We start from the raw sequence: 15,985 nt of genomic DNA, 5'->3' as shown, positions 1-15,985 counted from the left end.
TGCTCTAGCTGCACCACATCCGCATCCTCGTCCTCTACCCCGGCCCCGACATCTGACTACTGCAGTAGGGGGTGTGGGTGCCTGATCGTCTCGGGTGGCACATGTCCTCACCATCTGTGAGAGAATAGAAGACAGAAGTTTAGAATTGTGATGTCAAAATATCGCACGACAAGGAAATCAAATGAAGTGAAAATTTTCCTAACAGTTACATAGCCTCTCGTAGATAAGTACAGACGTCTCCGTACCGATCAGCGAGACTCTAATAAACCGGCTTGTGATCCATGACTCCTATGAACCTAAGGCTCTAATACCAACTTGTCACAACCCAGTTGGTCGTCAGTGAACCATCGTGATGACACCTAGTCTCTACGACTAGGCATATGCTAATTTGCGGAAGAAAACCAAAATTTTGCGGAAGTAAAACAATTTAAAACAAAAAGAAAGTAGTAACAGTATTTAAATGTGCCACTCGGCTTACACCATGTTTAACTCTCAATACCAATACATAAATCCAAGACCCGAAAACCCACGAATCACAAGTTAAGATCAATACTACATAGCTCTAACTCCATAATGTCTAATAAGAACAGAAAAATATACAGAAAGACTAAATACTAAAAGCAGGAATAGAAAGGGACTTCTCAGTTTGCAGACGCGGCAGATGTACCTCGAAGTCTCTAAAGCAGTCGCCTTCTCAAGGATGATAGGCCTGAGTAGCAGTACCTGGATCTGCACATGAAAAACATGTATAGAAGGGGCATGAGTACACCACAGCGGTACTCAATAAGTGCCAAGCCTAACCTCGGCTGGATAGTGATGAGGAAGGTCAGGGCCCTACTGAGATTAAATAAATATAAAGATGATAGGATGAGATAAGCAGTACAATTGAGAATCTACAGTAAGAATCTATACAGGATAATAAAAGTACAATGACAGAAATAGAGATGAAGGCAAACCACAAGGAAGTACCACTCATAACAAGGATGATAACCGGGGATCTCTTGGTATCCCAAGGATCTCTTGGTATCCTTAATATATGCTAGGGATCTCTTGGTATTCCGAGGATCTCTTGGTATCCTCAATATGTGCTAGGGATCTCTCGGTATCCCGAGGATCTCTTGGTATCCTCAATATACGTGTCAGGGATCCCTTGGTATCCCGCACCTCAGTTCAGATCACAAATACGTACGGGGGATCTCCCGGGATGTCGTCCCGTAGTCCTAAAGTAAAAAACACACAGCAGCAACACAAGAATACCCAATTAAGCTAAATTTCATACCAAGTAAACAGTTAATTCTAGCCTAACATGTTTCATGTAATACAATTAAGGTAGTTTAAGTAACTAGGCAATTAATAGCCTGTTTGGCCAAGCTGCAAAAATCAGCTTATTTTGAGAAGTGCTTTTCTCAAAAGTACTTTTGATGAGAAGCAGTTTGTGTTTGGCTAATTAGTTTGAAAAGCACTTCTGGGCAGCAATTAGTGTTTGGCCAAGCTTTAAAAAACTGCTTCTAAGTGTATTTTTCTCAAAAGTATTTTTCAAAAAAGTGCTTTTGAAGAGAAGCTACTTTTTTCTGCTTCTGCTTCTCCTAAAAGCACTTTTTTTTCCTTCCAGAAGCTTTGCCAAACACCTCAATTTTTGGCCAAAAGTGCTTTTGGCCAAAAAACGTTTGGCCAAAAATAGCACTTTTGGCCAAAAATAAGCTTGACCAAATAGGCTATAAGTCAACTAAACATGCTTTTCTAAACTAGCAACAGGTTAAATTCACAAGTAGAATAAAACATGAAAAAGAACTCAATTGAAATACTTAAGGAAAAACCGGATTTGCAACAATTAGCTCAAGTACGCGCTCGTCACCTCCCGTACAAGGCATTTCAATTATCAAATATATCATATCCTAAGGGGGAAGGTCCCCCACACAAGGTTAGACAAGCCACTTACCTCGAACCGGCTCAAAAATCAACTCGAAACCACGCTCTTGCCTTGAGTAATTGACTCCAAATGGCCCAAATCTATTCAATTCAATTGCATAATGTAAATAACACTTCAATTAACTGATTCTTCAATTAAATTCTAAGCTAATATGCGAAATTAGGTAAAATGATCAAAATGCCCCTTGGGCGCATGTCTCAGAATCGGGTAAAATTTATATTTCCAAAATCCCCACACTCTAACGAGTTCAGTCATACCAAAAGCATCAAAATCGGACCTTAAATGGTCCCTCAAATCATCACTCAAAGGCCTCTAATTAGTCAAGCCCTAACCCCCCCCCCCCCAATTACCACTGATTTTCCTTAATATTTCATGCTTAAATTGATAAAAATCACTCCAATAACAAGTTTAGGGACCAAAGACCTTACCCCAATGAACTCCTCTGAAAATCCCTCTTGAAACGTGCTTCCCAAGCTTCTTCCCGTTTTGAAAAAATAAAAAATGGCTAATTTTCGCGAAGGCAGGAATTTATATGTTCTGCCCAGCGATTTCTACATTTGCAGGCCTGGGACCGCATCTGCGGTCCTGCTTGTGAGGAGCCTAGGTCGCATCTACGACTTTCACTTAAAGGTCCATTTTTCGCATTTGTGGTTACCCATCCGCAAGTGCGGTACCGCTTCTGCGGTGAACTACCCGCATCTGCAGTTTCTGAAGAGATGGCCAAATTCCGTTTCTGCGGCGCCGCACCTGCGGAACCCAAACCGCAAGTGCGGTTATGATAGAATCAGCAGCTGAAGCTGCAACTTAAATTCCAAAATCTTTCTGTCAACCATCCGAAATCATCTCGAGGCCTCCGGGACCTCAACCAAGGGCACCAACAAGTCACAAACCACTATCCAAACTTGTACCAATCCTTAAAATACCTAAAAAAACATCGGAACCTTGAATTAACTATGGATTTAAGTCGAAGAACTCTAAAATTCTCAAAATATGCTTTCGATCAAAAAGTCTATCAAACCTTATCCGAATGACCTGAAATTTTGCACACACGTCACATTCAACACTACAGAGCTACTCCAACTTCCGGAATTCCATTCTAACCCTCGGATCAAAGTCTCACTATCGGACCGGAAACTTCAAAAATTCAACTTCCGGCATTTCAAGCCTAAATTAACTACGGACCTCCAAAACACAATCCGAACACGCCCCTAAGCCCGAAATCACCTAATGGAGCTAAGGAACCATCAGATTGTCATTCCGAGGCCGTCTTTACACTGTTCCGACTATGGTCAACTTTCCAATACTTAAGCTCTCATTTAGGGACTAAGTGTCCCAAAACTCCCTGAAACTCAAAACCGAACATCCCGACAAATCAAAACAACAGAAATAAACTTGGGGAAGCAGTTAATAGGGGATAAGGGCATTAATTCTTAAGACGACCAGCCGGGTTATCACACTGACATTCTACCTTCCCCCGCCTTTATCTATTTTGTCTCCTAAAGTGTTTGTCTAAATTATGAAAATTTCAAAAAAATATTTTCTTCTACGTAAATACCAAACACCATAATTTAAGTATTAAAAAATCACATGTATTTCCAAGAAGCATTATAGGAACATAAGAGTAGAGGAGGTCGAGAGGGCTATGCGTAAGATGCACATGGGTAGAGCTACCGGGCCAGATGAAATACCTGTGGAATTTTGAAAGAATGGGGGTAGGGCAGGTTTGTAGTGGCCCACTAGGTTGTTTAATGTTATTTTTAGGACGAAGAAGATGCCTGATGAATTGAGGCGGAGTACGATGATTCCTCTGTATAAAAATAAGGGAGATATCCAAAGTTGCAATAATTATAGGGGAATTAAGCTGTTAAGCCATATTATGAAAGTTTGGGAGAGGGTGGTTGAAGTGAGGGTGAGGACCAGTGTGTCCATTTCTGAGAACCAATTCGGTTTCATGCGGGGCGTTCGACTATGGAAGCCATTCACATTGTGAGAAGATTGGTGGAGCTGTATAAGAAGATGAAGAAGGACTTGCACATGGTGTTCATTGACCTAGAGAAAGCATATAACAAAGTCCCGAGATAGGTGCTTTGGGATGCTTGGAGGCTAAAGGGATCCCAGTAGTCTACATTAGGATGATTAATGACATGTATGATGAAGCTAAGACTCGGATTAGGGCAGCAGGAGGAGACTCAAAACACTTTCCGATTATGATGGGATTGCACCAGGGATCAACTCTTAGTCCATTCCTATTTTTCTTAGCAATTGACGCATTGACGAGACACATTCAAGGTGAGGTGCCATGGTATATGTTATTTGCTGATGATATAGTTTTAATTGAGGAGACGGGGAGTGGTGTTAACGAGAGGCAGTGTTGATACCCAATTTTTCCCTGTATATTTTTATATGCAAAATGCTTTCAAAATAGCAAGTCCAAATGTTCTAGTATTTTTTTTCTTTCCTAATTTTTAAAAGATTTTTAAATCAATTTATTGCCCTATTTTATCAGTAAAAAAACCAATAATTATTCCCCAAATTATCATATTTGGTGATTCATTTATTGTATTCTCATATTTATACCAAAATATAGCTAAGGTAATTTTGCACATGTTTTTACAAATTTATTTAGTATTTTAAAGCTAAATTGCATATAATTGCAATATTAGCCTATTTTAAGATTTAAGTGCGTTTATTATTACAAAATTGATTACAGTATTTTTAATTTCATATTTATATTTATTAATTAATTTAGTACCTTTAATTTGTTTTCAAAAATTATTTTACTATTTTTTATAAAATAAATAAGGGAAAAGTGGCTATTTAAATGCTAGCCCTACTTATTTCAATTTTAGCCTAAATTCTACCCCAGTTAAACCCAATTAAACCCCAGCCCAATTCCTAAAATTACCCACCCCTGACCCAATTAAATCCAACCTGCCCGACTCCCCATTTAATCCAGGTCGTTGATCAAAATGATCAACGACTACATTATCTCCTTTCCTTTTTTAATTCACCAGCCCCACTAATCCTAAGTCATTTTCACCTACCCGCCGCCTCTGAAACCCTCCACTCTCTCAAACTCTATCGAGTCTTCTCAGAACCTAGCCGCCTCTTACCACTTCCACCCTGAAAGCCACCGGAATCCATGGCTTCCGGGGCTTTGGGAGTCTTATACCTACCTCTTGTTACTCTTATACACCTGATCTCTGAAGATTCAAGGCCTGACATTGAAGGTTTGTACCCAGACCTCTGTCGATTCGAGGTTCCACGGCCATCTCCGGCCTTGCTCCGGCGTACCATGGTTGTTTAAGCCTGATCCTGACCTCTCCGACTCAGATCGGTGACTTTTCAAAGCCTTTCTCATTTCTAGGGTTCTTCTAAAACTCTAACCTTTCGAGGTTTTTCCGATTCCCTTAGATCTGTTCCAGATCCATGCGTTCCTTAAGGTCTTAAACGTTTTCCTGACTACTTTCAAAATCTTTCTTTTCCGATCTAGGATTTTCTGAAAGTATTTAAGTGTTTTCTAACTTTCTTTTTCCTTTTATGTGTATTTGCTTCTACTGGGTTCTTGTATTTTCTTCTACCATGTTCTTACATGTTTTTTCTACTATATTTTCCTATACTATGTTCTCGTATGCTTTTCTATTGTATGCTTTCTCTACTGTGTTCTGATATGTTTCTCCTACTATATTTTCTTACCAAGTTCTTAAGTTTTCTTATTAAGTTCCTTTTACCGAGTTCTGTTTAAAGTTTCTTCTAAAATTTCTTAGCATGCTTCTTCTACAGTTCTTATCAGTCTTCTCTATTATGTTTCGTATTAGCTTCTTATACTCTATTTTTTCTTTGAATTCTGCTACTATGTTCTGCGTGTTACTTGCTATCATTGTTTTCTCATGCGTTTCTGCTACTCTGAGCCTGTTTAGATTACTTGCCTTCTCATCTCTGTACTTGATTCAAGGTGGAAACCCTAGAATTCGGGGGTTCTGCCAAGCTTGATTATGTGATTTAATTGAACTAGGGTTTTTATTTTAGAACCCCTAACTCTTTCAGACCAACTTCGAGTCTCTGAACCGAGTTTGGACATCCGTGTTTGCATATGATTCTGACCTTTGGCTAAACTCTTCTAAAACTCTTACTTCACTGGATTTTTCTATTGATTTTTCAATGGCACAACATTTTCTTTCAACTCAACGTGTTTGTATGCTCTTTATATGTGATGAATCTTCCTCTAAAAAGGCTTTCAACTCGTGATTGATTCAAATTCCTTCCAAATAGGTCTGATTGATTCCCTTTCCATTGTTTGTTGATTTCCCTTAAGTTAAAAAAAAAATATTTCCCATCTTTTTGACTCGGTTCATTCATGCAAGACCCCTGACCTTTGATTTACTAGCTGTTAATTGATTTTCTTGCCTTGTTTGTGCAATCGCGTATTTCAGAAATTATGTCCTTAAACAACCTTTATGTATTTACCCTTAATTGCATGTTGTGCACAAAGTGCTTATTCATTTTTTCTTTCCTTAAATTGTTTTTACCCGTTTGAATCTGAATCCCTTAATTAAGGGAAGTCTTGTGTAATTGATTGACAATCAGTTCCTTGACTATTTTCTTACCTTATTTCTTCATGATTTTCACACTATAAAAGGCACGACCCTTTTTCACAAAAAGGACACATCAGAATCCTTCTAAACTCATACTCTCTCACAACAACTTTCTCTTCTGTCTGCATTGTGGCCTGTTTACCAGACCTACTACTTTTTTTTGTTTGTTTCCTTTGAAACTGGTATGTCCTGATTTAAGCTTCAGCACCACAACAATGTGTTTATTTTTAGTCTATGTATCCATGTCTACTTTACTGCTTTATGTAGAGTTCAACATTTAAATTAGTATGTTTATGTCCTACTGCCTGTTTCTACTGTGAATCACCGCTCCCTATTTCCCTTTATGTGCTTTGAGTTACAGTTTAAAACATGGCAATATGCAAGTTATTGTCTATGGATTGAACTTGATCCCTTAGAGGATCCTAACCTCTAAACAATGTGTTCTAACAAGCTAATGGGTGTGCCAGAATTTCCCATTGCGGGGTATGCCCACTAGCCTGTCCTTGCCTCCTTACCACCTCTCCATTCCCTATACCCCTATGTGTATTAATGTAAATTGTTTCCCTTCCCCTTTCCCCTTTTTAGAATTCTGCACTTGCACCCTCTCTTGGTCTCTAAGTTCTCCCCCCCCCCCCCCTTGTGAGCCTTGCCTTGGGACCTTGAGTTCCTCTGAACTTGGACACTTGAGGGCTGGCCCTTCCACACTGCACTATGTCCTAATCTGGTGATACATTTGGGTGTAAGCCCTACTCGGAGTTCATATGAGACTCTTAGGGAACTTTGACACACCCCAAATGAGAGAAAGGCTTTGAAATAAAATCTCTTGGAGTTGGTTTACTTCATACTTCAGACAAGAAGTCTGAATCAGGCTCTCCTTGGTTGTACTTTTTCTGATTGTATTTTTTCTTTACTTTACTCTTTTTGGGCTGTAATAACTTTATAATAAAACTCTCGGGGATGGCTACTGAAAAGGGAGGGGTAACTATGTATGCAAAAAGAGGTAGATAACCTGCCTATAGGAGTTAATGAATTCCTGCATTCTCATATAAACACCATGTCTATAGGAATCTTGCATTCTCATATAGATACTGTGTCTCTAAGAATTTCTGCATTCTCATGTATAGATACCATATCTGTAGGAATCTTGCATTCCCATATAGATACCATGCCTATAGGTTATTTTTGAATTTCTGCATATCATATAGATATCTTGCCTATAGGAATTTCTGAATTTCTACATATCATATAGATATCCTGCCTATAGGTTCTTTCTGAATCTTGCATATGCATTCCTCATTAGTCAAACATGTTTATAGGTCTTAAATAATCAATCGCAATTAGATATCATGTTCATAGGCTTTAAACGAAATTCAGCATCTAGATGCCATGCCTATAGATTTCTGCATTTTTTACTATGTTTATAAAAGTGTCCAAAATCAACAACACATAGAAAGCATGCCTATAGGAGCTTTAATCGAATCTGAACCGCTTCACTCGCTTATAAGTCTAAAACCAGTAACAATGACGCATGCTCTTTTGCTAAAACTCGCCTTTCTTTAATAACAGACGATTTTTCTTAAATTAGTATGTATTCATATATACTTCATTGTTTCTGGAATCAGTAGATATCATGCCTGTAGGGTCTTCGTCTAACACTTAGGCAAGCCATAGGGTAAAAGTTTATACATTAAATCTGTTGTTATTAATTACAACCAGCAGGCAGGCCTGATTCGGGTTTCTTATCTGAACTATGTAATAAATCAGTCTACCTCAATCCTTTAAGTTTGATCAGACCCTAAACAGTATGTGTAAGTCATGCTACTTACTTGCTTTCTTTGTTTAAAGGAGGTGTATCTGGGCCTTTCTACTTGCTGTATGCTTTCCCCCAATTTGCTATACATGTTTTTGTATGTTGCCTTAGTATTTTACTTTTTTGAAACCACAAATAAGCCCAATATCTCCTCCCTTTAGGATTAATAGTCCCAAATACCTCCGGGACTGATAGGATTGGGACGGGTAATAGCATGCAATAAGTAATCGAGACCAATCTGTGCTTTACCTTAACGGGGTAGGAAGGGTAGATATGGATATGATGACCACGCGGTAACATCACGTGTAGCCCCTCACTGAGGAGTGATTACCGAATATTGTGTGAGGTGATCCATATTATTTACAAACCTAGGACCCCTTTTCCTTTATTTATTTGTTTCGTTGTTTATTCTCAAATTTCAAACTATTTTCTTAAAAAAAATCAGCTCTTCATTTAGTTCTTTTAACTTCACCTATTTTGTAACCATTACGTGAAAATCCCCTCTTGTTTGAAGTTCTTATTTGCCTACGTGTTATTTGTACCTAAAGCCACAACAATGGTTTGGTCGGGAACCACATTAGTGGATCCTGAGGGGTGCCTAACACCTTCCCTTTGGGATAATTTCAAGCTCTTACCCAATCTCTGGTTACTCAAAACAAACCCCTTCTAGTGTCCTAATGCACTTTAATCATTAGGTGGTGACTCTTCTATTCAAACCCAATTCCCAAAAGGGAACGAGTTGTTCTCCCAAATGTCATAAACCCAATTTCGCGAGAAAAAGGGGGTGCGACAGTATGGCGACTCTGCTGGGGATTTTTAGGCTTTTACCATTTCAGACTATTATTGTGATTTATGCTTCTTTATACGCAATTATTTGTTTATTTCTTTTAAGCACTCAATTTTCTTTTCGATTGCAAAGCTGACTTGCCTATTTGTTTCTTTTCCTTTACTGCTTTCCTTTACTACCGCTTTAAATTATGAAAAACTATTGTACTGCTTTCCTAACGTGCAAATACATGATAACCTGCTTTAATTGTTGCATAATCATGCTCAACATCATATTCCACTCGTGCCAAACAAAATACCATTGCAATGCTTATAATGAGTGGTTGCGCTCTTCCGATATTATCACCCCTAAATCCAGAAAAGGCGTATTTGCGATAAAACCAGTCGATCAACGGTGTAGTCGACGGTTCCATGCCTTTCCCCCTTGAGTTTTTCGCTCAAGGGTACCAGTCTAAAACCCCATAGAAACCTTACTCTGTTTAAATTATGCATGCATCATGGTCAAACCTAGCTGAGTCAGTCATGTTGTCCGTATAATGACTCTTTAAGATGGCCTTGTCCAAAGTCCACTAGGTTTCCCTAAAACCCAAACGGACACTATCACGTTCTGTGCATTTATTTGGAGAACTAAATGCTTTTATGCCAATTATTGATATTTAAATGGTCAAGTATGGTGGGGGTAGGGTCTTAACCCTTTTGTTTTGCAGAAAATGAAGAACGAGGTCCCCAACTTCGGTATGGTTAGCATACCCTCACTCTTGCTAGACTGGTGGAGGAGTCTTCCATCAAATGATCAAATTAACGAGTGGAAAGAGAGGGCCGCCAAAGCTAGCGAAAAGTTGGAATATTTGGAGTACAATCTGCTGGAATTGGAAGGGAAAGTGAGGAAGAGAGTCACTGACTACCAGAACGCTGAAGGAACTGAAGTAGAACACATGGCAAAGGGATTTCTACTGGTGAACCTACACGAGCTGGAGGATTTGATTAACGAGAGCATTCAACCTGAGGAAGGTCCTGCTAGGACCAAATAGATAGGAATTTGTTTTTTCGCTTTATGAATGTAATAAGGCCAATGGCCACTAGTGACATTTTATTTCTTGTCGTCTACTTTTATCAATAAAATGAGGCATCTAGCATTCTAAGTTCTACGAATCAACTTGTCGCTAGGCCTACCTCGGGCACAAGAGGTTCCCCAAATTAGGACACGATTTACATTCTTGCACTATGTGTTTAAATATCGCAACATTTTTTCTTATAATTCGCACTGACTTGTTACCTTTTTTGTTTTTACTTTTGTTTTATTTATTCCCCTCCCCAAAGGTTAGTTTGTGCACTCTGGCGTCGTCATCAAAGGGCCCTCCACCCACTTCTCCTCCTAGCCCCGTCAGAAGCAGGAACAAAGGAAAGATGGAATATTTGAACAACACCAGAAAGGAAAACTCAACTGAACGGGTAGAGGTCACTCATGGCGGTCTCCAAAGAAAGTGCGTCCCAACTCGAGCAGAAACTGTTAAAATTTCAGGAGGAACTTGATCAGGTTCGGAATCTGGAAAACTTGTCATTTTCCCTCACCACTCTAGATATCAATTTTCCAAATGCTCAAAACCCCACACCTCCACAAAACATCCCAAAACCACCCCGCTTTTCACCACCACTGCAATACTTGCCACACATCCAACAATACTCCGCTGCTCATCCCTGAACCTTTGAATTCCACAAATTACCATTTCCATGCCCACCATAACACCCCCATCTATGTGGAGAGCATGCCAAACTCCACCCAACCCATCTCAAGCACACCTGAGTCTGATGATAAACTCATCAGGAACCTGGCTGCGGAACTCAAGAAATTGACTAGTCGAATTCAGGGTGTCGAAGGAAGTAAGGGGATTGAAGGGTTAAACTACGAAGATCTTTGCATACAACCGGATGTCGAACTGCCCAAGGGGTAAAAACCTCCTAAGTTCGAGATGTTTGATGGTACAGAGGATCTGAGAGTCCACTTGAGAACATACTGCGACAAGCTGGTCAGAGTAGGGAAGGACTAAAGGATTCGTGTGAAGCTTTTCGTGAGGAGTCTGAGAGGAGATGCTCTGTCTTGGTACATTAGCCAAGACCCGAAGAAATGGTCAAACTGGGTGAGTATGGCGTCTAACTTTGTGGATAGGTTCAGGTTCAACACAAAAAATGCGCCAGATGTGTTCTACATCCAGAATTTAAAGAAGAAGCCCACAGAAACATTTCGTGAGTACGCTACTCGTTGGAGATCAGAAGCCGCTAGGGTCAGACCGTCTTTAGAAGAAGAACAAATGAATAAGTTTTTTGTCTGGGCTTAAGACCCGTAGTACTATGAAAGGCTGATGTTGATTGAGAGCCAGAAATTTTCCGACATCCTCAAGCTAGGGGAAAGGATCGAGGAAGGCATCAAAAGTGGTATGGTTACAAACTTTGAAGCTTTGCAAGCTACCAATAAGGCTTTACAGTCTGGTGGTACGTCCAAGAAAAGGGACGTAGGTGCCGTAATGGTTTCACAAAGAGCCAAATCCCCTATCAAATACCAAGCCTATCCGATACCTCCACTCACATATCAGCCTGCCCTGGAATTACCAAGAACCCTCACCCTCTTACCAAACTCCACCACCTATTTACCAATCACCACCACCTCCTACATATCAACCTACTTCACCCAGATATTCCCAACCCGCACATGTCTACCAAGCCTACAATGCTCAGTCATCCTACTATCAATCACCTCCCACATGTCAAAACGTTCCTAGACCTCGACCAAATTTCGACCGCAGACCCCCCAAATAGTATACTGTCATTGCTGAGCCAATTGACCAGCTGTACGAAAGGCTCAAAGCTGCTGGTTATGTCACCCCTATCCCTGTTACAATCCCTGAAAACCCTTCTCAATGGGTCAATCCAAATAAATCCTGTGCATACCATTCTGGAATGAAAGGGCATACCATTGATGAATGTCGCTCTCTAAAAGACAAGATCCAGACTTTGATTGATAACAAAATCATTGTGGCAAAGGAGCCTACTCCAAATGTCCGCAACAACCCTCTGCCGGACCATAAAGGTGGAGGTGTTCACATGATTAAAATAGAGGATAATTGGGATCCCAAAGGATCTATCGGTTTAATCATAGAAGGTGACGAACCAAAAAAGCCAATAGTCACCCTTAATCTGATTGTAGTCCAGACTCAGCCTTTTGGGGATGTCGAGGTAAACATGTCTGTACCACTTGAGTTTGAAGCACCACCCCCTACAAAGACGCCGACACCAATTGAGGTCGAGTTTGGGTCTCCAGCAAACGCACCCACACCGTTTGAAGTTGCAGTTTTGCCCTCCAAAATACATGCTCCGTTTGGAGTAGAGGTGCCCATTCCAGTAACAATGTCGGCCATCAAACCGTTCCATACAAATGCCATACCTTGGGATTACACAGCCGAGGCGAGAAGGAAAGGGGAAGCCAAGTTTGGGGAAACAGTTGCAGCACAGGGTATGACAAGAACCGACAGGGTTTATACTTCGGAGCATTTAGCTAAGTCGAGTACGCAGGCCTCTGGTCGGCCGACCATCACTGAAACAAGGCCCGATGATCTCTGGAGAAAGATACAAGCCAAGGAATACTTAGTCATTGATCAGCTGAACAAAACACCAGCACAGATTTCTATCCTAGCTTTGCTACAAAGTTCCGATGCCCATAAGAATGCCTTGTTGAAGGTGCTGAGTGAGGCATATGTACCAAGAAACATCACCGGAGGAGAAATAGCAAACATGGTAGGTTAGGGTATTGGAAAGTCACAAGATCACTTTTCATGAAGATGAGCTGCCACCAGAAGGGTTGAGACACAACAAAGCGTTGCACATCACCGTGCAATGTGAAGATTATTTTATCACTAGGATCCTGATTGATGGAGGGTCCAGCCTCAATATTTATTTGTTAGTAACACTCAGAACATTGGGAAAGGGGCTGCATGAGATCAAGGACAGGGCCATCAACGTCAAAGCTTTCGACGGTTCCCAAAGACCCACTATTGGGGAAATTAGTTTGAGCTTGCAAATGGGGCCTACTTGGTTCGATGTCTATTTCCAAGTAATAAATGTGCCTACATCTTACAACTTGCTGTTGGGATGGCCTTGGATTTATGCCGCTAGGGCTATAGCATCAACACTACATTAGGCAGTGAAGTTTGAGTGGAATAACCAAGAGGTGATCATTCACGGCGACGGTAGCAATCCCAAATACAGTCTCCAAACCATCCCAGCGATCGGAGGAAGAAGAAATATAAGCGGGGAAACCTATCACCACATCGAGCGAGTAAACGCCGTTGACAACGACAAATGGTGGGATAACAAAATTGAAAGCATATTGAACTGTAGCGGATATGAACCTGGCAATGGACTTGGCAAGAACCTCCAAGGAATCGCCGAGCCTATCAAACTGAAGAAACATGGCACCACTTTCGGTCTGGGATACGAGTATAATTGGGAGGAATTCAACAACTGGTCGTCACCATGGTGCGGTCCATACTACCCGCTGGAGCAGCCATACCACATTTGGAGTGCCACACCTCTTTTTTCCTACACCCCTGGAAGGGAGTATATAGGGGAGTTTTTTCCACTTAAAGTGACAATCGAAACGGGATTATTTTATTAAAAAAATTAGAGTCGCCACTTGGGATAATTTTATGGTGTCCCAAGTCACCGGTTCAAATCCCGAATCGAGGTAAAGATTGACTCTGTATTACAGTCTGCGAACACAGAAATTCGGGTAAGGAATTCTGTTAACCCGGGAGAAGGTATTAGGCATTCCAGGGTTCCGTGGTTCTAGCACGGTCGCTCAACTGTTATAATTGGCCTATTATCTGATTTTAGTACATGTTTTAGCCTATGATAAAATTTTAACTAATTAACCGCTTTTGATCATTTTTAAGGAAGATTGCAACGTCATTTAAAATACGTCTTGAACTACGTCACATAAATGCACCTGCGGTCCCCGACACATTTTATCCAACGTTGTTGAGATTTGGATTTGGGTCACATAAATGCGCACCCGAGTTTAGGAAGGTAAATTATTAACTAGCTCGCCTAAAGCAAGCTACGCATTTGAATTATTTTCCTAATCTTTGAGATTGTTATAAGGCCAAATTTATGAACAAGATATTATTGGGGCCAAAGGCTAGCTAACATGATCTATTACATGGCCTAGATTCTTTATATTTCAAGATACACCTTATGGCTCATTCTTATTTCTTGTCAAGAAAAAAGCAACTCCAATTTTTCGCCTACCCGAATAAAAGCATTTATTCAAGAACCCATAAATATACAAGAATTAATGTTTACACTTATGTCAAAACTCAAAATAACCATTCTAACTCTCTGTCTTATATAATTTGGGCGACAAGTTTTATTTGTTTCTTTTTAAATAACATATCTAGCCAAACAAATTGAAGTAGTAGCATTTGCATGTGATGTCACTCGCTCACCAGTTTCTTCTATCTCCTTCACGTTGAATGAATGAATTTCAAGTTAACCATACAAAGAAATTAATAGTAGGATATAATAGAATAGTAATGTTTTAGCATAAGAGTGGTCAAAAGCAAATTAGATTAATTAACTCAGTGATATGATATCCTTTCATGTCACTACTATTATCTTTACATTTCAAATCACAAATATTCAAAGCATTTCCAAAACAACTAAACACATTATTCAAAACTCTAAATCAAAGACGTCAAAGTTTCAAAGCAAAAGAAGCATGCCAGCAGATATAAGATAGTTAATATAGGCAACAATTTATTCAAGCATAATCTCAAGATAATACAAAATAAATTGCAAAAAAACAGATCTAAATTTAGGAGTTCAAGAAATGGACCTTAGCTAAATGAGAACGATTCCTAATGCTCGAACAAACCACGGACAAAAACCTCAGCCGGAAAGCCTCGCCGGAAATGGGATCGCTGGCGGAGTGGACAGCAGCAAGGTGAGACGAGGTGAGGGAGTTGATGTTGTTCAAGCGGCTGGTGGAGTAGGTGGCTGCTATGGTGGAGCTCGTCTAGTGTTTTTTCCAGGAAAAGAAGATAGCATAGGGTCGTTGGGCTCTTCTGTTCAATGGCTGAAGCCTTTTTCTTAGGGCTGCTGGTTCTCGTTGCTAATGAAGAAGAAGACTTTGTTTTAAGGTTTTTGTTCAGTCTCCATGAAGAAGATGAAGGAGATACATTGGGGGAGGTCTGTGTATTTGTGTATTGCGGCGCCTGATCTCTCTTTGTCAACTTTTTTAGGCGTTATCCCCTCTCTCTTTTGATTTAGGCTTACCCCTATTATGTAGGTCTAGGTTTAGATGTGTATTTTTGTGTATTTTGCCAATTAGTCCCTAGGTCTTTTTGTGTTAAGTCCTTAGGGTCCTTTTTTATTTGTTTTTGTTCCCAAAAAGAGTCTAGAAGGGTCCCTAGGTTTAATGGACTAATCCGAAGTGGGCCAATAATTGGGCTCTAAAACTCTTAAAATTGTGATCCAACACCTTAATTGACTCATTTTGAAATAAGATAAAAATACTACATAATGCAAAAGCTAACATGAAACTATTATATATTTTTTTGTATTTTCAAAATTATATAAAGATAAAAATAAGCTACTTTGTAGATTTTTTATTTAAATTTATGAAAGAAGCGTAAACTAAAATATTTTTGTAATTTTCATTTTTTGTGACAAAATAAAGTAAAAAAATCAAAATTAGTTGTAATAGCTATATTAGGCCTAAACTAAATATTTACGTGCTAAAATATAAAAAATCTTGGGGAGAGTCAAAAATTGCATGTCTACATGGAGCAGACTTTCCAGCCGGCCAATGTT

The 15,985-nt window shown here is 39.8% G+C and overlaps 1 long non-coding RNA gene across 1 annotated transcript; it reads right to left on the bottom strand.

The window, feature by feature from the left end:
- Positions 1-484: 484 nt before the first annotated feature.
- On the bottom strand, positions 485-15,421 carry LOC142181486 (uncharacterized). The gene is made up of 3 exons (XR_012710147.1): positions 15,009-15,421; positions 1,940-2,010; positions 485-729 (listed from the first exon to the last, which is right to left on the bottom strand). It is a non-coding gene; the product is annotated as an uncharacterized LOC142181486 (long non-coding RNA).
- Positions 15,422-15,985: the final 564 nt, after the last annotated feature.

This window comes from Nicotiana tabacum, chromosome 6 (genome assembly GCF_000715075.1).
Source record: "Nicotiana tabacum cultivar K326 chromosome 6, ASM71507v2, whole genome shotgun sequence".
Taxonomy (NCBI): domain Eukaryota; kingdom Viridiplantae; phylum Streptophyta; class Magnoliopsida; order Solanales; family Solanaceae; genus Nicotiana; species Nicotiana tabacum.
The sequence above is the reverse complement of the archived record's forward strand: the minus strand, read 5'-3'. Positions and strand labels throughout refer to the sequence as shown.